General features: G+C 36.1%; 1 protein-coding gene across 2 annotated transcripts in view; it reads right to left on the bottom strand.

Moving 5' to 3' along the window:
* LOC149080259 (trypsin-1-like) overlaps window positions 1–26,232 on the bottom strand; it is an 82,730-nt gene extending 56,498 nt beyond the window's left edge. For both annotated transcript variants that reach the window (XR_016193558.1, XM_089239354.1), the window contains exon 1: window positions 25,876–26,232. The gene's annotated coding sequence lies outside the window, so the exon portion shown is untranslated. The remainder of the gene's footprint in view (window positions 1–25,875) is intronic.
* Window positions 26,233–26,596: the final 364 nt, after the last annotated feature.

Consider the following 26,596-nt stretch of genomic DNA (forward strand, 5'->3'; position numbering starts at 1 on the left):
CGGGATTTCGGATGCACTGGACAAAGGAATTGCTCTCCTCAGGTTGCCATAAAAATGAGGGGAAAAGACAAATTCGAAGAACTGTATGGTGAAGTTCTATTCGACAGAAGCTAATTCTTTGTTTGGCGCTTTTGCACTGATAACAATAAAAAAAACCGATGAAGAAAAAAAAATTTTCTAACTAGTGAAATTTTTTTGCTCTACATGAGCACACATTAAAACTCGGTTATAATGACATTCATAAACTAACGTGATTACGCTAATACCGAGATGTATATTTTAGAACACTTGAATGAAATGCATTGGATCCCGATTATAACGTGTTAGCAAAAAACCAATTAGTTACCTCATCCAAAAGAGTACAAATTACCACGGGGCCCAACCATTTATAATAAATTCATAAAAAATTAGAAGTAAAAATAATCAGACATCTGAAGGAATATATTTTTATATTTGCAAATTCTCCATATCAAACTTTTGAAACATTTATTAAAAGCCTAAGTATGAACCGGGGATGAAATATGTCCCTAAGAGCTGCATTGTGTGTGTTTTGCTTTCATTATTCTGTCTTTTTGGTATTAATTTTTGTATCGTATATGAATGTGGCTGTCTATCTGTTGTTTCGGCTTCGCGGCCCTCGAGGAAATTAAAAAAAGAACCAGTAAATTTGAAAAAAATAATTATTAATATTTTTGAATAAAAATAAATCAGTAACTTTGATGAATAAATAAAAAATAGGCCTACGGGGCTCCACCATAGAAATTATATACTGGAAAGGGCTCCGTGGGTCAAAAAAGATTGAGAACCGCTGATCTAGGCAAAACGTTGTATGCGGGTAATATCGAAGAGTGCACTAAGACAATTTTCACACCTACCGTTCTTTTCAAGCAGTTTTTGATTTACAAAGCCGCAACTAGGGAGAGCGGGTCCACTGTATCGAGTGCTGAACTAGAGGGGGCGCCGAATTGCCCCTTTAACACCACTCCTAACCTTTCCTTACACAGGGACGCCAAAAGCTTGCTAGCTCCAGTTAAAAAAGTATGTACAGGGTGTAAAGCGGGCCGGGGTAGCAAGTTCAGAGGGGCGGCAAATTTGAGTAATTCGTGGTCAAGAACTTTAAATTATAACGTGAATAGGGGGCAGAGCAATTCGAATAGCCAGCACGTGGCGAAGCCATAAATCTGTGTCTGGAAAGAGATTTAGTGTGAAGCATGTAAATAATTTCGTATAAGGGGGTGGTTGATGATGTAAGTGACCTTCAAACCCCCCTCGCCCCTTTGTCATCAAATGTCCGCAAATCCGAAACCCCGCCCCCGCCCCCCCCCTCGATGCTGACGTAATACTTGAATCACACGAAATGAACATTTTTGGGAACTAAAAGGTCTAATGAGTATCAGAATGTTTTTTTAAAAAAATTTGATTTTTTACTGTTTTTAAAACATGAAATTCAGAAATTTCATTCCGATTTCCTATCTGAATTTTTTTTTTCCTGACCATCAAAAGAAATATATATTTTTTTTAAACAGGAGAAAATCATTTTTTCCTTGACTTTCTTTTGGTCATATGGGGTTTCCCAAAATCACAATTATTGTGCTTAATTTCCATTAATTAGAAATTTAATTAATTGGAAATTTACTTTAATTACAAAGAAAAACGTGCTAAATTCATGGCCAATAATTTTCTTCAAGCCAAAACTTCAAAAGTATGTTACTTAAATAGTTTTTTAATATATATGTTATTTAAATTAATTATGATGATTCCAGTCATCATATATAAAAAAATTTGTGCGATTTGGTCACGAATCGTAAAAGCATCAAAAATGGGTCAACTTGTAGGCTGTCTTTCTTCAACTCTGAATTAATTTCAAATGGCAAATATTGTTACAGAAAATTAAATTTCATTACATGAATATTTTTATTAGTATATACAGTAAAACCCCCTCCTTTTTGTGAACACGGACAGGACAAAAAAATTAAATACATGTAAAATGGGTGACCGTTAAAAAGAGGTTTGAAATTCATACGTTTTTATATTATACATCTGTAAATTATTATTTGTCCGTAAAAGAGGGAGTATTCGTTAAGACGGGGTTTTACTGCAATGCAGCTTATGAGCATGAATTTGCGTGCTAACTGGAGCCAACTTCAGCTTGGCGAAAAAAATTTAGCCAATCCCGAGATGTCACGTGACATAAAAAAATAAAAAAACCCGGTTGCTAACAGCAGTGTGTTTTTCACGCAAAATTTCACGGTTGCTGATAAGATCAACCGCGCCAGCCGAACCGTAGTGTGCCGGCAGCCTAAAACAAGTGGTTCTCAAACTTTTGTCACCCATGGCTCCAGTGAACAGTTCACAGTTCATCTGTGGATCCCAGAGTAGTTTAGTAGATATTTTCCCTTATAAAAGAACCCCTTCAAAGCATAAATAGGCACACAAATGAATAATATATCCAAATAGCCACGACGCGACGGTTGGAGACGCCTCTAGGAGCAACGACGCTGACTTCGAAAAACCTGCTCTGAAAGGAAGAAAAGGGGGGCGATTGCATTATAAAAAGAGCCCTGAAATCACTGCAAAAAGACTTTCAAAACTCTGCATCGAAAAACCGATTCTCCTAACAAGTTTGGCCATGTATGAGAAGTACATCTGCCCAGCTTGTGAGAAATTCTACGATGAAGATAGGGCTCAGCGTGGAATATGTAAGTAGTGGTGGCATATGAGAATGCTCTAGTTACGAAGGTACACATTTTTGAATACAATATTGTCAAATCTTTGGGTGCGTACTCTTGACCGCTCACATTGCGTACTCTTACCTGACAGGGCGGGAAAGAGCACGCATTCGCCATTTTCTACAGAAAATTTATCATTTGATCATTTTTGTTGCACCACGGTCATTTTCTGCACACGAGGGCTAATTAGACCGGGACCTACAATTTATTGCCGATTCCAAACGGCAGGCTTATTTTTTATACTCATCGAGAGGTTGGTGCACTAACCCCCCGATGGGGACTCCCTGAGGTAACAATTTTTTCCGCGGTCATGTCACCATTTTTTGTTGTGCTACTCCTGTGTCAGGAAAGTTTTCTGACAAGGACGAACCGGGTATCGAACTCGCGACACCTCTAAACATCTTTTGGTACTTTAGGCGAGTATCTTATCGACCTGGGCTACCGCGCCCAGAAAATTTATCTCATTCGTTTATGAAGCTATTACTTTCATTTCTTGCATAATCATTCTTGATTGAATAAAGTATGTCAATTTTTTTTTTTTTTTTTTTTTTTTTTTTTTTGAGATTTTATCAAGTTTCGTTTTTATAATCGAAAATCCAATAAGCGCATAGTCTTACCCACCTTTCCCCAATTCCCCAAGGCACCTCCTTAAAATATTCCAGCGTAAGCTTGTGAGTGGAATAATGATATGCAAAATCATTTTAATGAAACATTTCACCCATAAAATCTTCCTCCAAAAAGAAAATAATGGTTTTCTTTAATATTTTATTTATTAACTTATTTGTGCCTACGAATGCTTTTTCCGACAGAATTCGCAACACATACGTTTTCTTATTAAACTGTACTCAAATGAAAACAGAGTTCTTCGTCAAGCTGTATTCAAATTAGTACAGTGGGTACAAATTGGTTATAACACGGGAAATATATTTTATTTCATGCATTTATGTTTTTAAAAGTTCGTCGTTTCTTTCAAACGTTGCATAAATTTTGAACAGAATTGATTGCTAAATACAGTAAGTACAGGGTGGGCACAATAAGTTCGATTTCCGATGACTAGTAGCGTAACCTAAGTGTTTGATATATAGTGATTTTCAGTGATGAGGCAACTTTTTATTTGAATGGCAAATTAAATAGACATAATTTCAGGATTCGGGGATCAGCAAATCCTCATACTGCCTGTACCAGAGGTCTTAAGCACGTGGACAGTGGGCCACTCGTGGTCAGTCGAGTTCTTTGGTAACACGTCTGTAGTATAGCTTAGTGGCCCGCGGGGCCTCAGAAAAATGTCGAATTAGGCCCGCACTGTGCTAATGGTCGAAGGCCTCAGGCACGCCTCCCCATGAAGGTGGGGCTGACAGGGTATACAGCCTGGGGGGCTGGGATGATACTCGTTATTATTTGTTTTTTCACACTATAAATTCACTATAGAGGGACTCAGTCAAAGATTCCAGCCAAGGGGCACTGCTGCAGATTGTGGGGACCATGGGCTCCTGGTATAGGCAGTATGAGGACTCGCCACTTCAATGAATAGTTGCTTCGTCATTGAAAATCACCATCTATCAAAAACTTGGGATACGTTACTACTCATCTTCAATTGAACTAGTACCTTACAATTATTATTACGCAAATTATTCAATTACGAAATTAGCCAGAGCTAATTTAGCAGATTGCTGCTGCTCACAAAAGAAAGTTCGTAGTCCATTTTTTAGCAAAAGATGTTTTGAAATATAAAAGAATTACCATTTCATTACCAGGCATAGGCAGAGATAGACATGAAATCTAACATAATTGACACACACAAGAAATGCGATAAACATGTTGGGGCAAATCGAGAAGCTATCCATACTTAGAGTAAGACAATCATGACTACTTTTTATGGGCATTGTATAATATTTTATACATAGTTTTCAGTTTTTATAATTGCATTTTTATGGGTTATTGTATTTTAGAAATATGACTCATCCATATTTTTTATGGGCATCTTTTTCTCAGCCACATCGTTGGGAATTTTTCCTGTTGTGGCCTTGTATTTTTATATTTGTATTTGTATTTTTATGAAAGGCTGGGGGGGGGGGCATGATGATGATGCCAATTCATACATGCGCCGACTGACACTGGGAGGGCATTGCTCCTCACGCTCCCCCCCCCCCCCGTATTTCTGCTCACGTTACCAGGAGGAACAAATGAAAAAAAAAATACAATGAACATTTTTAATCCATGTTACGCAACAAATCGGCATGAATTAAGCATTTCAAATGTACTAAAGCTTGCAAATAGACAATAAATTAGTAAATTGCTTCGCAGTTTAGAAGAAATACCGATTCGATTTGTATTTTATAAGTTTAGCTATTAAGACTTTTAACTGTAGCAGGAAATCTTTAGAAATATCGACCTGGTCTAGTGCCTGATATTTTTCTTTTGTTACGTAAAAGCTGATGTTCTCGTCACTAAGCCGTCTCTGTTTTACTCACAATGAGTTTTCACGCACTGTGTGTTAGATGACCCCGACAGTTCATTCTTCCTCTGCGTGTCGTCGTTCCTGCATGTCATGACACAATCGAAAGACATTTCCCTGAGAATTACGTTGGCCTTGGTATAATGCGTAACAATGAAACGCTTTAGAGAGAAACGAAGTTTTTTTCCTTCCTGAACTTCACTCGTGTTTACTGACGAAAAGGGTAGTTTAGTGAAGGAAGTTCTTTTGAGGACAGTTCCGTTTTTTCGATTTAGCTTCAGCTCATGAAAGTAGGCACTGTTTTGTCGACAGATATTTTTCTAGGATAAAATAATATTTCATAATTTATTTGTTAATGTTTCCTTACATTATATTATCCACACTCAAGACTCATCGAAGTAGTTCTTGCTGAAACTTTCTCTATAAACTAAACCTTACTAGTTACACAATGAAAAATCATAGAATTTATCCGCCCGACCGAGGTCATGAGGTATGCACTGAATCTGCCATGATCGCAAACCTGGTCTGTACTTAACAATTCCTATCTTAGAATTGCAATCAAAACAAAATTCCAGTCTGAAACTTTAAATAAAAATGAAATTCCTGAAATTATACATAAACTATATACAATTTAAACATTGGCACGTTTCTTCGTGTTTTAAAAATTAAATATATGCAAATGTTAACCCTTACAGTACCATATTGTGAAAAATGTACTTATCACCATGAAAGTTTTTGGTAGGTCATTTCAGTTCTAATTAAGACATAAAAACAAAAATAATAATTTCTTTCAAAGAGTTATTTAGTACACAGTGAGACGTAATTAACCTGGTACTTGAAAGTTTCCCTAGAACTATACGGTTACCCTAAAAATAAAAAATACCAATTCAAACATGTTGAATAATACATATAGTAATGAATATTATTAATTTAATTATTTATTTTACCACAAAAGAAAGCCATAATTTATTCTGTATCTTTGTTAGGGAACATTTTGTAAAAGCAGTGTTTTACTGCATTACACAAAAATGGAAAGCAGCAGACACTTTTACAGGGGTGAAACATCTAACTCAATTTTATTAATTTACATATTTAAAATATTAATAGTTTCACACTTGTTCTCACATCTGGTAACTGTGAAGTAGTTATACAACCTTTATATTTCACAATACCGAAACCCAAAAACGTATGTAAGGGATGTTACGGGGGTTAAAAAGAATGGTGGTACTTCAAAGCACCATCAGTACTAAAAGGGTAAAGCTTTTATCTTACTATCAATCAGGGCCGTAACTAGGATTTTTGCCTTCCCCACAACTTTAAAATTCGATACTTTTACAACGGTGTTCTTTGTTCCTGCCCCCTAAATTTTACTGCCCGTGGCAGTTGCCCCTCGGCCTGCTATCAATACTAATATCCAGTATAAAGGGTGTCCACTCATATCGTTACCCAATGGCTATTTCCTGAACCGTTGGTTTTAGAGACAACTTTCAATTAGAAAAAATGTTTCAAATGATGTCGCCCATCATCTTAAATGTCTTTCAAATGAAAAAAAACTTATTAATAAAAAGTTACAAAAATTTAAATTTTTAACTGTCACCCTGTACTGTAACTTCCTATTAGGAAGTGGTTGCCCTGTCTCTCTTGAGGCTAACAAAAAAAATTCATGTTTCTAAGTGCAATATTCGCTGAGATATTTGAACTCGCAAATCAGAGAGAAAAGGAGAAAGAACAGCATTAATGAGGGAAGGGAGCGTTGTCCGTTAGTTTCTTTGGACAATATACAACGTAATTACTTAGTTTCCCTTGCCGCATTTTAATGGCGAACCGTTGATCCTAAAGGCGTACTTCCAATTAGAAAAATTATCAAAATAACGTGTTGAGAAGCGTTGTCCGTTAGTTTATGTTGTTTTTTCCCCTATTTTCGAATTTAAATTTCTCAATTGCACTTAGAAACGTGGAATTTGTTGGTTTTTTTTGCCTCGGGAGAGACGAGGTAACAACTTTCCACTTGAGAGAAAAAAATTCCTGATTTCACAGCATTTCTCCATGAAGTGGACATTTTCAATGCCGGGTAATGTGTTTCGGATGGCTTATAAAAGAAATATGGAATGTGTTTCAAGAGATAATATTAGCAACTCATTAAACAACAACTCCTCTTGAGTCAGATAATGAGAGTAGTGAAGCTGAGAACTCTGTTAGAATGAACAGTTGGCAATAAAAAGGTTTTCTCTTTTATTTTTAGGTCAACTGGAATATCCTCTTTTATACCCTAAAGCATCAGCTAATTTGAACGAGAATCTGTTTTCTTTCGCAGTAGTATGTTCGTGCTGCTCGAAGAATCAGACAGCAGCAAAGATGCCTAAAGGGGCCTCATACACTTTATTAGACTGCTCGTTACGATCTGACCCCAATTCACAATGATTTTACTCCCTGATTGCGAAGGTGTAGCATTTCAGCTTTATACGAGTATCACTGAATATTTATATTTATATATATACAATTTATATATATATATATATATATATAATATACTGTATATAAGCTGAATTAAAAACTGATCTTTCGATTAAGTTGCGAATGAACAAAAAAAATATATTATATCTTTAGTTGCAATATATTATAATACTCAAAATCATTATTTTTATTGTTAAATTTTTCATACGAATAAACTATAATAAAGCTCAATAAAAAATATAGCTAATGAACAAAAGAGCTGAAGAGGTTCTTGCATTAACTACTTAAATGTGTGATGAACCAATGTGTAACTGTTTCTGACACTAACTTAGATATATTTTCCCAACAATTTTTAATTAATAATTTTAATAATTAATTTAATTGAAACTTAATTATAATTGAATAAAAAATTATAAATAACTTGTTTAGAAATTAAAATTTAATTATAATTTAATAAAAATACAAAAAATTATTTGAAAATTAAAAATTGATCATATAACTTTAATTATTTTTAATTTTCAAATAGACAAAAAGACAAGCTTAAATGGTCCAAGTTTTTACAAATATTGTAATGAATATTTGTAATCGAGTAAAAAACTCAAAATTTTAGTATTGAAAATAAGTTTGTTATTCAAACTTTGTATTACATTTGTTTTTGTTTCACTCTTGAATGAATAAAAACCTACCTTCAATTTTGAACACAAAATAAACAATCATAATACCGTACATGGCATACTCATATTATGCATTAATTTGTTTCATTATATCATTTTATTTATTGTTTTTGTTTCTTCATTAATTGAAGGGTTCGAACGAATAACGGTGTATGTCGTTTTTTCAAACTTTACAGAAGATGCGATTGAAATTATCGCTGAAAAAGGGGAAATTTTTCTTTCGCCTGAGGACAAAAGAAACATAGACCGTTTTTCCATCTCGGAAAGTAATTGATACGCAATGGCAACATAGACCGTTGTTACAATTTACAGTATAGAACTCACGGTTGCAGCTGTTTAAAATGGCGTAGCAACGAATTTGTGGGTTTCTGCAGGAACTAACTTAAGGAACCTGTAACGGAGGCTATATGGAACATTATTCAGTCAAAAAATTGATTTTTCAAAAGTGTAACATAGACCGTTATTGGTCCGAACACTTCAATTTTAGTTCACCTTCTAAGTGTTTTACCTGATGCTTCAGACAATCTGAGATATAGAATTTAACAAATAAATATTCCTAGAGTATATGTTTCCAACTGGGGTTCTATGAGAACTTTTCTGGGTTTCTCAGAAACACAAAAACTAAACTTCTCATTTGTGGTACAATATTTATATACGGTAAACCCCTCTTAACGGACACCCCTCAGATGCGGTCACCGCTCTGTTGTTAAGGTGATATTATTATATTACGTTTACTAATTAAATTTCAAACTTATCGTTGAGAGGGGGTTGGCCGTGAAAAGTGGAATGGGCATAATCAAAACAAACTACCCAGGTTCTCTAAAAACACAAAATATTGTTACGAACTATAGACGATAGATGGCGCAATTCTTTATCGCGGTCTTCTGTTAGCAACGGGAGTTGATGCCGGTTTCGGTTTATCGGAGAGGGATGCTGTTGGTGAGAACATTCCAGAAAGTCCCGCCCCTCCAGACAGTCCGTACGGTGGCGCCGCTGACTTGGAAACTGTAAAATAGCATTTTGTGGAACATTCTTTTTCTCGAAGTTTCTGCCGGGGTTATAAATAGTCTGGCGCTCACAAGATGGCAGGCTCAAAGAGACTCGAATAGGAGATTCGATGAACAATCAGTTGTGTTTAAACTTTACGAGAAACTTGTTAGCTCTCTGGTTAGGTTGTAAATACGTGTAAATTGCTGTTCTGTAAATAAATTTGTGTTTGTCCGTCGAACCACTTCTTGTTTTGCAATCTCGAAGTCTTGTGGAAAATTATCCGGAACAATTTGGTGTCAGAAGTGGGATAATTCAAGACTTGTATGAAGACGAGAAGAATGGACATGGATGAAATGCGAGAACAGCTGAGTCAACTAATGTCTGTGATGGGCCAGATGAAATCAGGCATCGAGAAAAAGATCCAGTCAACGAGCTCAGCCATGAGAGAAGACGTCACCGCTGTCAACAAGTCCATTGCTGCTGTTAAAGAGGATGTCACCAACTCCATTGCCGCTGTCAATCTCTCCATCACTGACGTGAAAGAAGATGTGACGAATTCCATTGCCATGGTCAACGCCTCCATCGCTGACGTAAAAGAGGATGTCACCGCCGTGAAGCAAGACATTTCCACCGCCATCACCAATGTAAAGAACGACATCGCCGCTGTCGAAAGTAGGATGAACGCAGTGGAAGGAGCTGTTACCGCAGTCGCGACGAAAAGCTCTCAAAAAGAATACTGGAGCTCTCAGAAGAAAATCCAAGAACCTACGTTTACCGCGGACGCTCACCAGGTCCTGCCAGCCGTAGCTGACGTCATGCGGCCGAACATCAAGCCCTCGACTTACGACGGAAAGTCATCCTGGTCGATCTTCAAGACGCAGTTCGAGATGATCGCCTCTGCGAACGGATGGGACGGCGTTCTCAAGGCCTTCCACCTAGCCGCCGCTCTTCGAGGGTAAGCCGCCGAGGTTTCCTAAGACGATCGCCGCTGAAGACCGATCTAGCTATGCAGCCCTGACGAATGCGCTCGAGATGAGGTTCGGCGAAAACTATCTGAAGGACTTCCACAGGCTGCAACTTAAGACCAGGCAGCAGAAGACCGGGAAAACATTGCAAGAACTGGCAATGGACATCGAGAAGCTCTGGCAGTTGGCATACCCGGATTGCCCGCCAGACATCAGGGAGGGGTTGACCCTACAATGGTTCGTCGATGCCGTCAAAGATCCGGACATCCAACAGGCGTTGCGTCTGGGGGAATACAAGGACGTCAAGAGTCCCTCGCCTACGCCATGAAGTACGAAGCAGCCCACCAAGCTTCTAGACGAGATCGACGAGTGGTCCGCGGTGCTGTTGCGGGGGACGCTACGGCGGACATTCTCAGGGAATTGAAATAATTTCTGGAAAGGGCCAAGAACGACCGAGAAAATCGGAAAGACAAGACCCTGGTCTGCTGGAGGTGCCATAAAGAAGGCCACCTACGAAGGTCCTGCCCAATGACTGTTCCCAAGAGAGGGGACACCTCTCGAAGCTCCGAACCGTTAAACTGAAACGCGGCCATTTCGCGGGGCGGAGGTCGCTGCAAGGAGGAGATGCCCCATCAAGTGTCTACCATATCTCACAGCTGAGCGGCGGAGACCATGGAATGTACGTAGAAGGTGAAATTGACGGATTTCCTTGTAGGATGGTCATCGACACCGGAGCCAACGTGAGCATCGTCAGGACGGACCTGGCTCGGAAATTCCAGCAACGACTTCTCTACGTACCACCATCGCTGACGCTGCAGACAGTCACAGGACAGAAAATTAAGAGTCTCACTGAAGTTCGCCACAGTCACCTACCAACACACCGTCTTCGTGGCAGACATAAGGGATCCGTGCATCATCGGAGTGAACTTCTTGAAGAAACACGGATTTTTCTTGGACATGAGGAATGACCAGTTACACACGCTGAAGGAACATATCGCCCTTCTCGGATGTGGTCGTAACGAAGTACCTCCAAGGAAAGTGATGGACATTCCAGGGGCGGAAAAAGAGTGCATCGCCGATGCAGAGAAGACCAATGGCAGGACCGGAACTGTTCTCGATTTGATCCTTCACGACTGACTACCTTGGGTATGGCTGAGCGATGATTACCCCATATAACTTTTGCCCCCCCCCCCCATGTCCCACTTACTGTATGAATTTTGAAAAATCCATCGTTAGTGAGTTTTCACATTACAAAGTAAAATTACTGACCAAATTTCATATTTATAGCTTCGGTGATTTCGGCTCAGTGATGATTGCACCATATAACCTTTGAGCCCCCTCATGACCATTTTAGGGGTCGAATTTCAAAAAACGCCCTTAGTGAGTTTTTGTCACGAGATATAAAACTACTGACCAAATTTCATAACTATTGCTCCAGCGGCTTCGGATCAAGCGCCCGATTGGCGCAGTGGTAAGATGCTCATCTTCCACTATGAAGGTTACCGTCAAGGTCCACGGGTTCGAATCCAGTCAAAAATACATCAGAAAAGTTCTTTACCTATCAGGGCGACCACCGATAGATTGATTCTTCATTTCCCACCCTAGTTGCAAATTTCCACACAGTGATATATGACTGGAGTTGGTGTGCGGAAAAGTAGTGGTTTCAGCTCGACATGATTTCCCTGTACAGTGAACACTCCCCGTTAACGGAAGCTTTTCTGATCACCAGCCCCTTGGAATAAGGCTTTGATGTATTTCACTCCCCGTTAGCGGGCAGTAAAATCAAGCAAACTGAATTTTTTTTTCCCAAACTCTCAAGATTATGTTTAAACCCAAGCACATGTTGTTACATATGATAAATCGTCAATTAATTAATTAACTGAGCATATATAACTATGGTCCAGGATGGTGAATTCAAATGGTGATGAGATGGTGTTGTTAGTTGATAATGTGTGACAGAAAACCAACATTACAAGACTGATAATGTTATGAATGTTTTTCTATCTTCTTCACACTTATTTAATTTAATTTTTAATACCAAATTTGCACATGTCATATACGGGTAAAAATAATTAATTGGTTTAATGAAAAGAAGATACGTTTTTTTTATGTTTTTCCCGTATTTATCAAACTTTCCTACTTCATTTAGGAAACAAAAACTTACTACTATAATGTGAAATTTAATCAAACATTCTTTATCGAGACGATTGGTCATTATGCATTGGTGTATCACTGGGACACACAGTCGCATATAAATTTAAAAGCGACCAATTGCAACCAAAGCCAAACGTCGTATAAATGTGAAAGTCGTATAAACGAGGTTCCATCGTATATGTACCTCCTATTAGCAAAAAATTTTTTTGGCCTCATGGGTGTCCGTTATCGAGGGGTTCTACTGTATAACCTTTGAACCCTGTTATGACCTCCCTTGGGGGTTGAATTTTGAAAAAAAAAAACCCTTCTTAGTGAGTTTTTACGTCATGAAATAAAACTATTGACCAAATTTCATAAATATTGCTCGAAGCTTCTAGATTTGTCTAAAGAATCTCTTTTGACCTTTGGGAAGGGCGCCACCAACGTGGTACAACGAAATAGAATTCTCTGGAAACACTATCTCTCGAAGGTTCGACGAATCTGTAAAAACGATTCACGGACAGAAAGGAAGAGAGTCAGTGTTGTTGGACTTTAAGCTTAGTGCGAGATTCTTATTTGTCGATCGCGTTCTGTCTGCTTGTAAATACGTGTAAAATAGCTGTTTCCTGTGAATAAATCTGTGACGTCCTGAAAACTGTGCTTCATCTCTCCTCCGATCATTTCAAGGACTTGTGAGACATTATCCGGAACAATATTATATTCTTCATTCAAATTTCTGTAATTTCGGTGTTACTATATGGCAGAACGTCGGGGGACGAGCGCTTTGTTTGGCATTTCCCAAGCTATCTCAAAAACGTTTTGCCTCCTTTCAGCGTCGGGGTGTTCCCCCACTCCCTCATAAAGAGCCTAGGCGCTTTCTTTGATAATTTTCAACTTCTTAAATTCTAAAAATTATTACTCAAATTTTTGTATTCAAGTTCTGTATCTTTCTACGTATGTAAAAAAAAATATTTTTTTTTAATTTCTATCCGGCACAGCACGAAAAGGGTGCCAAAATGATGTCTTTAGCTCACATATAAATTTTTTTAAGAATGGGTTATCATCTTCTGCCTCCGGATTGACTTTGAAGAATACATATTTTGAAGAAAAAAAACTTTTTTGATGATTTGTCAAAGTATAAGGTTTTAAAAAAAAATTTAATGTGTCTATAAAACAAATACAAATCACATGAGTAACATTTATTTATTACAAGAAAAAGTTTACAAAAGTGGCATTTATATTATTATCATCATATTTCAAATAGCACAAAAATCCTTCTTACTACTGAATTTCAGCACAGCGTTTCGAGACTTACTAACCGAAAAACGGCGACCCAGTCCATATTCCGAAGAATTTCTAACCGATGGGTCACCATTAATGGGTCACCGATGGGCATTTAATGTCACTTCAATCACGAAATAACATACATTTCCACTTTGAACAAATACGATCCATAATGAAAATTTCACAAGCGAGCACAACACAACCTCGCCTGATTTCAGTCGGAGTTATACCAATACCTTCTAAAGCAGACTAAAGCTTGCTCTAGAAGGTGTTGGTTATACTGGGAAACATGGGCGTCGGCGTCACATGCGCACGCATAGGGTCTTCCTAGACTCTTCCCCACTCTACCCACCCCTCACAACTACAACGTGACGAATTATTTATGTTTGTAGAAAGTAACGTAATTTGTCGAAACCCTAACTGAAACCTACCTTGAAAAAAAAATTCAAAAATATCGAAAAAAAATAAAAAATATCGAAAAAATCAATATCAATCCGGAGGCAGTTACACTAATCAGAATGTAAAAAAAATCATGTGTTATTTTGAGACCATTTAGCACCTTTTTATCGCTGTGCCCCTTAAAAATGTGAATTTTATTTTTTTTACCCACCCTAGCATGCATATAGTAGAAACGTTTAGTGTTTGTGTTCCATATAACAGTATCGTCATCGTCAAAGGTTCCAAAATAAAACATTAGAAACGAGGGAATATTATCTAACCCATGATATAGTCCTAAAATTTTAAATGTTTATACGTCATGGATAAATATATTGATGATCAAGAGATACATGCTACGATAAATATGATAAATCGGTGATTATTTGGTTATTATGCATAATCACCAATCGCGTGTATCTCGATAAGTTTGATAGGTTTTCCTGCATTTATCAAGTTTTCTAGTGATTATGCATAATTCCCTAATGAAGTTGGTAGGTATGATAAATATGGAAGAGAAATAATCACTGAAATTCAACAACCTATCAGTATCTCCCGTACGTGATGAGTGCATATTACACATATTTTGTCATAAAAATTAAATTAGATTAAAATTAGTATTATAGGGATGAAACGTATAAATCGTATTATCGGCGCGGTGTAATGTTATCTTTCTTTACATTTATCGACATTTTTAAGCATAATCAACACCACCGATCGAATCCATCCTCCCACACTGAAGTTGAGGCAAAATTTCCGGTAAATTTAAGTAATTCATTGATGATCAATATATGCTCATATTTACCAATATGAGCTCTGGGGATTATACATAATAGCCGATAAATGTGATGAATTTGCAAATTTTATCAAACTTACAAAAAAGTTGTCGGTAATTATGCGTAATCGCCGGATTTATCACATTTATCGTAACATATTAATTATACAATATATACCTATCATAGAATGGCCTCATGAGGAAACTGCATGTGCTATTCCATCAGAATCACAGGACTTTCTCTCTATGTATAGGCGATTTTTTTCTTTCACGTCGATAGTGATTGGGAGATGCCTGTTGCATGTCAAGAATACAGTATCTCGAAACACACTACTATTCTATGATTCGCAACTTTCACAAGTAATACATGCTATGCTTTTATTTATTATGTTGTTATTTACAATGATCCTTTTGTGAATTCTTTTGCTGCATACGATTGGTGCTGACGTGGATTTACAATGACTGAATTGGGAAATAGAGAAAATTCTATTTTATCTAGGTTTCGCAACTGGATCTCTTCATTGTATTATCGAGATGAAAAACTTGACCGATCAAAAATTATTGCTTTATGAAATGTTAGATATTTTCTTACACCGATTCTAAAAAGGAAAAAAAATTCGAACATATTTTCCGTGGATTACTTCATATATTATACTCTGAATAAGCAGTTAAGAACAATAGTGTTCTTGCTGTGGTACAGAGGGGTAAAAAACACTGCACGATTTTTTTATATGCATGCACATTTGCATCAAATATTCTTCAATCGAAGCTCAGAAAATTTATGTAGGTTGTGAACATTTGAATTGACTCAAAAAAAAGGGGGTTAAGGGACACTGCCGAAAAAGATATGGGGGAAATTTCGCAAAATCAACTTTGTCGGTTCTCAAAAATACTAATATCAATAGCGATAAAGAAACAAGGCATGCAATGGTTGATAGTCGTGATACATTTGAAATGTATTTTAGAGGAAATTAGCTGATTCGTGACTATATAAACTCTAATATACGAGTCGCTAATAAATAGTAAACTATTTCATGGAATGTGGACATGAAGTCCACATTCCATGAAATAGTTTACTATTTATTAGCTTTGAGAGAAAGATGATATGAGTCTAATGCACTGCAATGATGCAATGAGGTTTCATGACGCGACACGGTCCATTTCTTTCATGCTCAACTTTGCCGTAGATTAACAAATGTTTGAAATAAATTTCAATATGTAGTTTGTCTTTTCTGATCTCTGTCGGTAGATTAGTCTGATGTAAAATAACAAGGTCATAAATACTTCATTTTTTCTGAAAAAATGGGTGCATTAACTGCCTTAAACATTATCGCAATGAAAGATATAATATAATATTATTAATAGATATAATGTACAGTGGTGGAAAGAAGCCGCTGTGGTGGTCGAGTGGTTATAATGACGGACTCGCGATGCGAGGATCTAGGTTCGAACCCCACAGTAGTGGTCGGCTGAAGTTGGTTTTCTGTGGTTCCCAACTTCAAGGCGCGAAGGCGAGCCGATATCCCCGTTAAAAAGTCTCGCCACAGAGAGCAACAGGCCTACAACGTTACAAATATTCAATCATTACACTTCACTCACAATTTGAAGTATAGATGGCAGCACTGAAATATCATACACAACACTAGCTACACACTCAGACTGTTAGGTGTACACACTCACTTTGTTCCAGACTCTGCCACGAAGCTGGGCTGGAAGAGATCTCGGCAACGGGATAAGTCCGGTGGCAGAGACCCTGGCGTTCATTCATTCAGTGGTGGAAAGAAAAGATAAGGCCAGGGGAGAGAAATAACATTTGAAAAAAAAGTAAGGCCAGGATTACACTATAAAAGATTTAGAAAAGTTCTTTTATAAAACTTGAAAAATGCAACCAATAAGTTTATTGGTTATACATTCGCTCGAACATAACCGATGTGCTCATTGGTTGCATTTTTGAAGTTTTTTATAAAATAATTTTTACAAACTTTTATAATATAATGCCGGCCTAAAAGTAAGAATTTTTCAAAAACAGTTTCTTAGATGATGACTAAGAGGATTAGTATCAGAAAAAATCATTCGAAAATTCACAATTATTTTTTCGTAAATATTTTTTTTCTTCATTACCATTGTAATGCAGTCGGGAAAAATGTTAAGGTCATTCCCTTTTTCTCGCGCAATCACCTATCTGCACGTCATATAGCTGAGCATCATTTTTAACAACTTCTTGAATCGTTCAATAAGGTTATTTTTCGTTAAGCTCGATTTGCAAAGATGGGACGCGGCAAAGGGCTATCTCGGATAGAACAGTGTAAGATCCTTGCTTTAAAAAAGTGCAGATTAATTTCTCGTGAAATCGGAAAGAATGTTATTAGATCTAAGACACTGGTTAACAATTTCTGGAGGAACAGTGAATGTTATTCTGAGTATAAATTACCACAGGCCGTTTTCTTTTTAATAGGTCGACAGAAGAGGATGTCGATAAAACGGGATTCAAACAAAAAATATTTTCAGAGAAAATTGGGAACGATTTTAAATTCTCTTCTACCAGTAAAAACGTTCGCGATACCTCTCTTTTGCGGATACCGGCGGGACAAAAAATTTCGTCCGTAAAAGAGGGTGACCGTTAATGAAGAATTTTAAATGCATACTTTTAAGGTTTGTAAACAAGGGGAAATAATTATTGGCCTTAAAATAGGGGTGTCCATTAAGTGGGGTTTACTGTATTTATAAATCCGCATGCAGTTTATTCAAAATCGAACGCTGCCGGCCGTCCCTTACGAACATACACAAATTGATGAGATTGAATGAAGAGATGGTATTTTTTCGGCCTGAAATATACTGAGAAATTGAATTTTCTGGATGTTATGCCGTGGAAAAGTGATCACTTTTCTTCCCAAATATCAGTTTCGGCATAACATCCAGAAAATTCAATTTCTGATGAGATTGAAGTTCGCTAAGAGGCACATATTGGGAAATCATCGTTTGACATTGTCATCTTTAAATATCAATTTTAATTTGAAAAGACTATATTTTATACGGACTATCACCTAACATTGTGTTTTAGTGAACTCTAATCCCATCACAGTGTGGGGTCGTAAAAGGCGGTCGAAGCAGATTTTAAATTTTGAATGCACTGCATGCGGTCTTATTAGTATTATATCAGACTTTTTTACTGGTATAAGAGGAGTTCCAAATCATTCACAATTTTTCTCTAAAAAAATATTTTGTTCATATCATGGTTTATCGCTATTCTTTCTCTTTTGCCGATCTGTTAAAGAAGACGACTTGCCCGTACCTTTATAGAATAATACTTACTGTTTTTTAAGAAATTAATAAACATTCTAAGCGAAACAGTTGAATTTCCGTTTTATGATATTTATAATGATGATTGTTGTCTTGTGCGTATGTGTTTTTCTTTGCAGTATATTTCATTGCGGTAATTCGTTTAATTTTTTTTAATAGAAATGTGATCAAATGAAAAATATTTATATTTGTTATTAGTTGTTATGATTGTTGAATTTTTTCCTTCAGTTTTGTATAAAAATCATTGTTTATAATAATTTTAAATAAATTAATATCATTGAGATCACCGGCCCAAAAAAACATGTGTGGTGTATATAATTAAAGTTCACCTATTCAGAGCTGTCTATAACTCAGGGCCGTAACTATAAGGGGGGGGGGCAACTGCCCCGGGCAGCAGTTTTAGGTGGGAACAAAGAACACCATTACAAAATTATCTGATTTTAAAGTTCTAGGGGCGGCAAAAATCCTAGTTACGGCCCTGCTATAACCGTAACTACTCATTATAAAGTTACGAAACTTTGGAAACACCTCGACGAAGACATGGGAAAAAAGTTAAGAGGAAAAAGAAACCAATTCCATCCTTCATCCCTAGGAGAGTGTTTTAATGCCAATTATAATGCACGTGCTAATTTTTTGCAAACATGGGGCGAAAATGCTCAAACTTCATGGCTAAACATCTGCATCAGAACCATGTTCATTCCTCATTTCTTCATTTAAAAGTATGATGTCGAGTTCACAAGAACGTGCTCTTTTCTAATATTCTCTTTCAGAAGCACGGTGATTTTACACCAAAAGCTATACGGAGACTTTAGGTCTTTAAAAGCACTTAGAAAATTTTTTCTATACCTTCATTAAGACAGTTTCAAAATTTCATAATTTTCTTAAGACTAGTGTGTTAAGGATCATAACACTAGCTTTAAGCACATAGACACCCTTTATTTGTTCGAACAAATTTCAATATGTATCGAACATAGCACATTATAAGTAGGGCTGGTCCAATTAATCGGGTAGGTTAATCAATCAATTGTTAATCGCAATTAAGAATTTTAGTTGGGTTAATCGACTCAATCAATCCGATTAAAATTTTTGTTAAAAGTTGATAATTTAAGTTGAGGTGTGTTTGAGAAAACCGATTTAGATGTCTTAAGTTATATTCCTAGAAGCAACATTTCAGATAACTGACCATATTTAAAAATATTTGAATCAATATTTTAATCAAATTTTTTTATCAAGTCGATTCAACGAAAACTGGTGACGGTTTCAGTTTCAAATTCAGCTTGATGGACGTTTTAGAAGACAAGACCAAAATTTGTTGTCTACACTGTGAACAGCAGTTTTCGTATTCGGAAAACAGCAGCAACCCTCCCCCCTCCCCCAGTACCATCCGGGAGCAGTTTCTAGCGACAATATGAAAAAGAGTATATGAAATCGATCAGTAGTTTGAAAAAACAGTGACTACCCTAAAGCGACTGATTTTCTAGCAAAACAAGATGTTAGTGAAGAAATTACAAGGATGTGACAAAAGTGTTCAGCATTACTTGAAGCGTGCAGCCTTTATTTCTTAATCTATTTCAATATTTGTTTACATCTAGCGAATAGGTGAGTGAGAGAAATTAATAAAATACTTTTTTGTAGCATCAATTAATTTAAAAAAATTGTCAAATAAATGAGTAATAGTTTGAAAATATTCGATTAAAATCCGAATGATAAATTTTTTGATTAATTAGTTGAAATTTTTTATCGATTCACATCCCTAAGTGTACATTATAAGTGTGCAATGCATCCCTTTCATGTGAGATCTTATTACTGTATCTCAAGCCTTAAATGAAAAAAAATAGAAGAAAAAAATTCGATATTTTCGTTGAAAACCCCCTCTTGGGAAAAAAGTTTTTCTCCAGGAGACGGTCAGCAAAAAAAACCAAATTGCGGTAGCATTAACAATTTTTTAATCAATAACTCAACATTATAAAATAATAATTTAATAGTGATGGGAATTCGAAATGTCAAACAAAAAAAAGTGCAATTTTCTTTCATTATTAAAATAAGCTATCAAGTTATTTTTTTTATCCATATTGAATAAAATGTCAATTGCCTGATTTTTTCCCCCGTTTTTTTTCTTTCATCATGGTTCTATAATATTCATATACGTTACAGAAGGGGGAACATGAATATTTTCTTTGATTTGAATTTCTTAGAAATTAGAATATTTAATGAAATAACAAAAATTTCGAATAATCGCCATATGTATATGAGTAGGCCTACATCGTGTGTTCTGCAAAGTTGACTAACCATTCTAGGCAATTTATAGTTTATCTAAACATAGGTTTAGACTATGCATATACAGGGTGCATAGCTAACAGCGCGAACTGAAAATTTCTGGCCTTACTACTAGGTAATTGATCTAAAGTTGAGGAAATGGTTGTTATTAATCCTGTTTTTTTCCCGAACTTTCCTCCGTTTTTTGAATTCAAATATCTCAGCAAATATTTCACTCAGGAAAGTGTTTTTTTATCTCGGGAGAGACAGGGCAACAACTTTCTAATTGGGTTTCTGAACACAGGATGTCCGTATAGAAAGTTAATTTTTTTATTTTAATAACTATACAACTCCTTGCAATATGAATGACTTATCTGAGGTCTACACGTTATTTCCATACTTTTTCTAATTGGAAGTATGCCTCTAGGAATTCTAGGATCAACGGTTTGCCAGTAATTTGCGGTTCGAGCTATTAGCTATGCACCCTGCATAGGTATGTATATGTAGGTATTTGGACTATATACCTACGCGTACACACATACATATAATTTTTTTTCATAATATAAATTATTCTGGCTTTCTAATGTCTTGAAAGTTAACTGGAAATAATACGGTGAATCCTTAGTTTTTTTTACTAGTTATCCAAGTGCTTCCTACAGACAGGAGGAAAGTACGAGTGCAGTACTTCTACATGGTGATTAACCGAAGTGATCTACGGTAAAGTACTTCCCATTGACATATTTCCATATACGGTGATCGAATATCTATTTTCCTTCACTGTTTTGCTTTTTTTCTCCTTATATGTGCATCTACTGTATATATGTTTATATAATTGCTAGGAACGAGGCACCTCTGGCTTAAGCAAATTTCAGTCTTCGTGTTTGTGTAAAATGAGCGAAAGTTTCACAGACACAAGTGGCATTTTTCATTCAAACACAAAATGTTAATAAAAAGGAAATGAAGAGAGATTAATATATAATAATCAAGAGGGGATAATTATAATAATAATGTTTATACGAGCTGTTGTCACATCAAAAATGTTATTCGGCCACTTCATTTCTGAACGAACAGTCAAGCAAATCGTCTTACGACTTGAATAAAGTTGAGAATTCCAAAACGAACGGTGGAAACAACGAACTTTTTATCTCTTGCTCCCAACACAAGATGGAGTTGATGTCAACTTTCGCTTTTCTTTTCTTGTGTATTTCTTATTTTTTATTATTATGCCTCTCTCCCTCTCTCTGGGGAGAAATAGGGGAAGGGTGGGCATAATGGCCACGCTAAGGAAAAATTTTTTTCGATAAGTAAATATTGAAAAAAACAAATGAAAGTTTTGTATAAGATAGTTTAAATATTTAGGTTCATGCAAAAAATACTATTTTGACTTTATTTCGGTTAGTTTTGTTGGAGAAAAAGTATTTCCCCGCAACCCTACCAAGTGGCCATTTTGCCCGATATAAAAAAATAATTGTTTGATTGCATTTTAAAGAATATGAATGTGTATTCTCTCTCTCATGAAAGCAATATTCTCATTCAATAGAAAGATTGTGAAACTTTTTAGTGAGTGGGCTTTACAGTAGATGAGTCTCTCGAGATGCGAAGAAATTGTATTTTTGGAATCTCCGGAACCTACAGTGAATGCTGCGCTGTCGTCACTAAAAAGTACAGGAAGTGCAGCGTTGGGGGTTAAGGGTCTGCAGATACGCAATCCGTCTGAACAGAAGGAGTTCTCTCTTGTTTTGGGCCTGCGACACCTGATGATCTTCAGCTGGTAGGCAGGCGACAGAGGGATCATAGATATCTGTAGTCGCAGCTGCAGCGAAATCCACTAAATAAATCTCTGTTGATTGGGACTATACCACATCTTTGAAATCCTTTTACGGCAATGGTCGGGGTAGCTGCATTCAAAAAAGCCTCCCCAAGAAGTCGTAACACCTGATATTGAGTTAGAAACCTACCAGGGTTATTTTGCAAGAATCTCTCAATTGCTTGAACATAATAAGTGTTGGATGGACACATGAAAGATACATCCAGGGGCTGCAGCTTGTGACAGCAATGAGGTGGAAGGCAAACTACAGTGGTATGATTATTCCTACCTTTTTCATTGAAGGGGAGGTTCCTCGTGTGCTTAGCGTGTCCATCAAGTATTAGCAATACTGGGTCTTCTTTTGATGGTTTGGCATATTTCAAGAAGTGATCAAACCATTGGGGGAATATTTCAATTTGCATCCACCCTGAAGTTTGACAAATGAAATCTATCCTAGGTGGAGCACCATCTTCAAGTTCTTTCATCCGCTGCCTAGGAAATATGACGAAAGGAGGGATAAAAAATCTCCCCGGTGATATACAAACTGCAAAATTAGAGAGAACACCTCTTTCGACAGATGCGAGGGAGCCAACTTGACGTCTACCTTTAAGTGCAAAAACTATTTTTATTAATGATTAAATTAAATCTCTCTATGATTAAAATAATTTGATTAAATCTTCTACGATTAAAATAAATTTCGATAACTGGGAGTCTTTTTGTTTCTGTTATCAAGTCCAGGTTCTAGTTATCGAGATTTCGCTGTATATATAGGCCTATATATATATATATATATTTACCGTCGTAAAGGTATAAATATTTTTATTTACTGAAATTTTGTGTAAAAAAAATGTATATAATTAGGATAAAAATTGATTTATATATTTTGTGTACAAAAATATACAAGATTTTGTGTCGGTCAAAGTGACTATGGTTAAGGACAAAATGGCCGCTGATGACCACTGCCGTGGCCATTTTGCCCTCTTCGGCGCCATTATATAAATGCGACTCCACAGCATAAACGACTAGCTCTAACTCTTACTTCGACATATATACAACGTATTTATAGCTTAAATCTTGTAGTTTCAAGGGGTGAATGCTAATCGCATGTATTAGGAACTTGTATTCTGTTAAAAACATTAATGAAACACGTTATCTTACATCAGCACAGTGAAAAACAAGAAAATGTTGAATGATTTCCAAACAAATGGTCTGAACCATCTGAACAGCTTTCAACTTCCATATAACAATGATGGTGGACTAGCAGAGCAGTTGAGGTGTTTGGAGCTTTGTGGCAGCACCTTACGGGAAGGAAATAGCCAGTGGCAATTTTGCCCGCCATGGCCATTATGCAATGGGCGGAGATACGGGGCGGGGGCATTGCCCCCCCCCCCAGCGTCCAAGGTGGAGTCGACTGATTTAATGTATAGATGTATATAAGAATTGGCATCATCATCATCATCGTGCCTCCCCAGACTTCCAAGTCTATCTCCGCCTATGCATTATGCCCACCCTTCCCCTACACCAACCTCTCGATGAGTATAAAAAAAAACAAGCCTGCCGTTCGGAACCGGCAATAAATTGTAGGTCCCGGTCTAATTAGCCCTCGTGTGCAGAAAATGACCGTGGTGCGACAAAAATGATCAAATGATCAAACCCTTCCCCTACATGTGGGAGTGTGTCACAACTCTCCAGTGGGAGGTTGTCTTATGTAATTCCCCTGCGTTTCACTGACGCATTATTGAATCACCCTTCTTAAAGAATTAAATGTTGTTGAGTTTAAAAACACAGGCGTGTGTTTGAATACATGGTATTTATCAAACGGGCTTTCACTCCCCCCCCCCAAAAAAAAAGAATCCATGTTCAGACCTGAACACTGCTTAGTTTTAATTAGTTTCACTAATTTATATACAGGAGAAAGGTTTTGATAAAAATATTTTTTTTATTAGGTAGTCCAGAACATGTTTAGTAATTATTTTGACAGTGATGTTGCGATGTTCATGAGATCAAGATCATATTAATTTCAGCAATAGATAAATGATCACTGATACTTTCATAAGCAGTATTAAAACTAGACGTACGAAAAATGAAACAGGATGAAGTTCTTTTTTCTATTTTCAAAGGAGATTTGTTCTAGTTTTTTTAATGGACGTTTTTACACCATAAAGAACAAAAAAAAAATAAAAAGCTTTTGTTTTTGGTATTGTTTTATTATTACTTAGAGAATTCGAAAATGCTCAATGCGTCGACATAATTTTTTTTCCTATTCATATTGATATCTATTGCTAGTATATTACGTTGTTATTTTGCCCATATAATGTGACGATTTGATTTATCTTTTATTTTTTGTATTAAGCTGTATTGCAATGTCAGGTTTTTATCTGAATCGTATGATGTATGTTACTTACATTTGTAAGCCTTGTGGCATACTCTGTGGTACACGAGTTGTTTTTTCCGGGATCCAAATAAAAAAAATGTATCGGCACCCGTGTATGTCAAAAAGTATTGTATTTAATTCTCCAATATTATTGAATAAAGTAAACGATAGAAAAATCACTCAATTAATAAGGTGATTAGTTTGAGTCTGATAAAAATATTCAATTTATTTGATAGTTTTAATTCTTCTATTTTATACTTGTTTTTGTTTATCTTATCATCAATACGATTACAGTAAATAATATCAGTAGGTACAAGATAAAGGTGAATCGAATAATAGATAGTTATCTATAAAAGCTGGGAAGAGCAGATCAATTATTATTAATGTCTAACATTAAATCAAGGCCATGCTTATGTATTTTGCTGCCATCTACAACATTTGTTTATGTGTGTTAATAAGACGCACAGAACTTTATAAGACATGTAATATGATTTGTTAATTACGTCAATTTATAAATTGCTAGAATTCTAAGACAGGGATTTATTAAGCAGTCAAAATCACAAGATGAAATACGCATATGATCAATGTATTTTAATGCCGGTTTACTGCCTGTAATAAATTTAGGGCAACTGCAACTTTCACTACTGCCCATCCATATCCAAGTTTGGTTAAATTAATATAAATATATTTGGATCATAATTTCCCAAAAAAGAAGTACAGGTAAGGGAAGTCTTAATAATTCCTTTTTAAGATATTTTCAAAGTAAATCCATTCTTATAACCAGAGAAATTTAGCTGTAATTTATTTTAAATTCAGCCTGTGATAAGAAAAAATATTGGCAATTTCATTTTTTTTCTTCTTGTTCTTTCGATTCTCACCAAATGAAACTAAAATTTTCCCTTTTGAAGCTCACCAATAATTGCCAAATTCCATTATTTTACTGATATGGAGATTAAAAAAAAATTTACAATAATTTCCTCATGTGGGCAGTTTATCTAGATCTGTTTGAATTCATTTACTGCATTATCGAAAGTGTGCATTATGAAAAGAGATTTAAATTAAGAAAGCATCTCAGTTTCCTAAAAACTAATATCATACGAAAACTTATAAATTTGATGCGATACTTTAGTGTGTTTTTCTATGACATATTTAAAAAATAACCTTCAAAGTAATAGAGTTAAAGGAAAATAATAGACAGTGATACACAAATGGTTCAATTAAATAAGTAAAAGCAGGAGACTTACCTTTGAAATATTTTATCCTCTCTTTCAATCTGAGTAGAACATATCAAACTTGTTTTAAAAGTATCTTTTTAGTTGTATATATTTTAATATCCTTATTAAAAGTATTCTATACACACAACAATAGTAACATCATATAGTTTCGTGGAAGAGGGGGGGGGGTTCAAGAAGAACCTGTGAATGAAGTTAAAAAATCGATAATAGTGTGCGAAAACAACTCCGAAGATAGCCGAGACACTTAACTATCTCAAATATTCCGAGAGTCGCTCTTGCTGAACTACTAAAGCGATCTGAGCAATCATTGGAACTCGACTGGCGTTGAATGCAAAGTCGTCTAATAGAGAGCGCGGCTACTTTGCCTCTCGCTCTCAAGCGTGGAAACGCTATTCACAAACGGGTCTCACCAAGCTTGTAGCCAATGTCGCAACTGTTGGCGTAATTATGTTTCTTCGCTTCTAATCGAAAGTTCCTGCTAAAAACTCAAGAAAGAAAATTGTTTTCCTTAGTTTGTTCAATGAGTTTCCCCTCGTTATTCAACATGATGTTGATTTTAAAAACATTCGTGAGTCTCTAATGCACAATGCTGACATAGTTTTCACACAGGGGCGTAGCCAGAAATTTCGTTCGGGGGGGGGACCACTTTCATTTCGAAGGGGGACCAAAGTGACAGAACAATGGATTTGGCCATCTTTTTCCCTTTTTTCGGTCATTTTCTCACATTTCG

The sequence above is a fragment of the Pholcus phalangioides genome, unplaced genomic scaffold (genome assembly GCF_987345545.1).
Source record: "Pholcus phalangioides strain wild (caught in Gottingen) unplaced genomic scaffold, Ppha-v1.0 ptg000011l_1, whole genome shotgun sequence".
NCBI lineage: Eukaryota > Metazoa > Arthropoda > Arachnida > Araneae > Pholcidae > Pholcus > Pholcus phalangioides.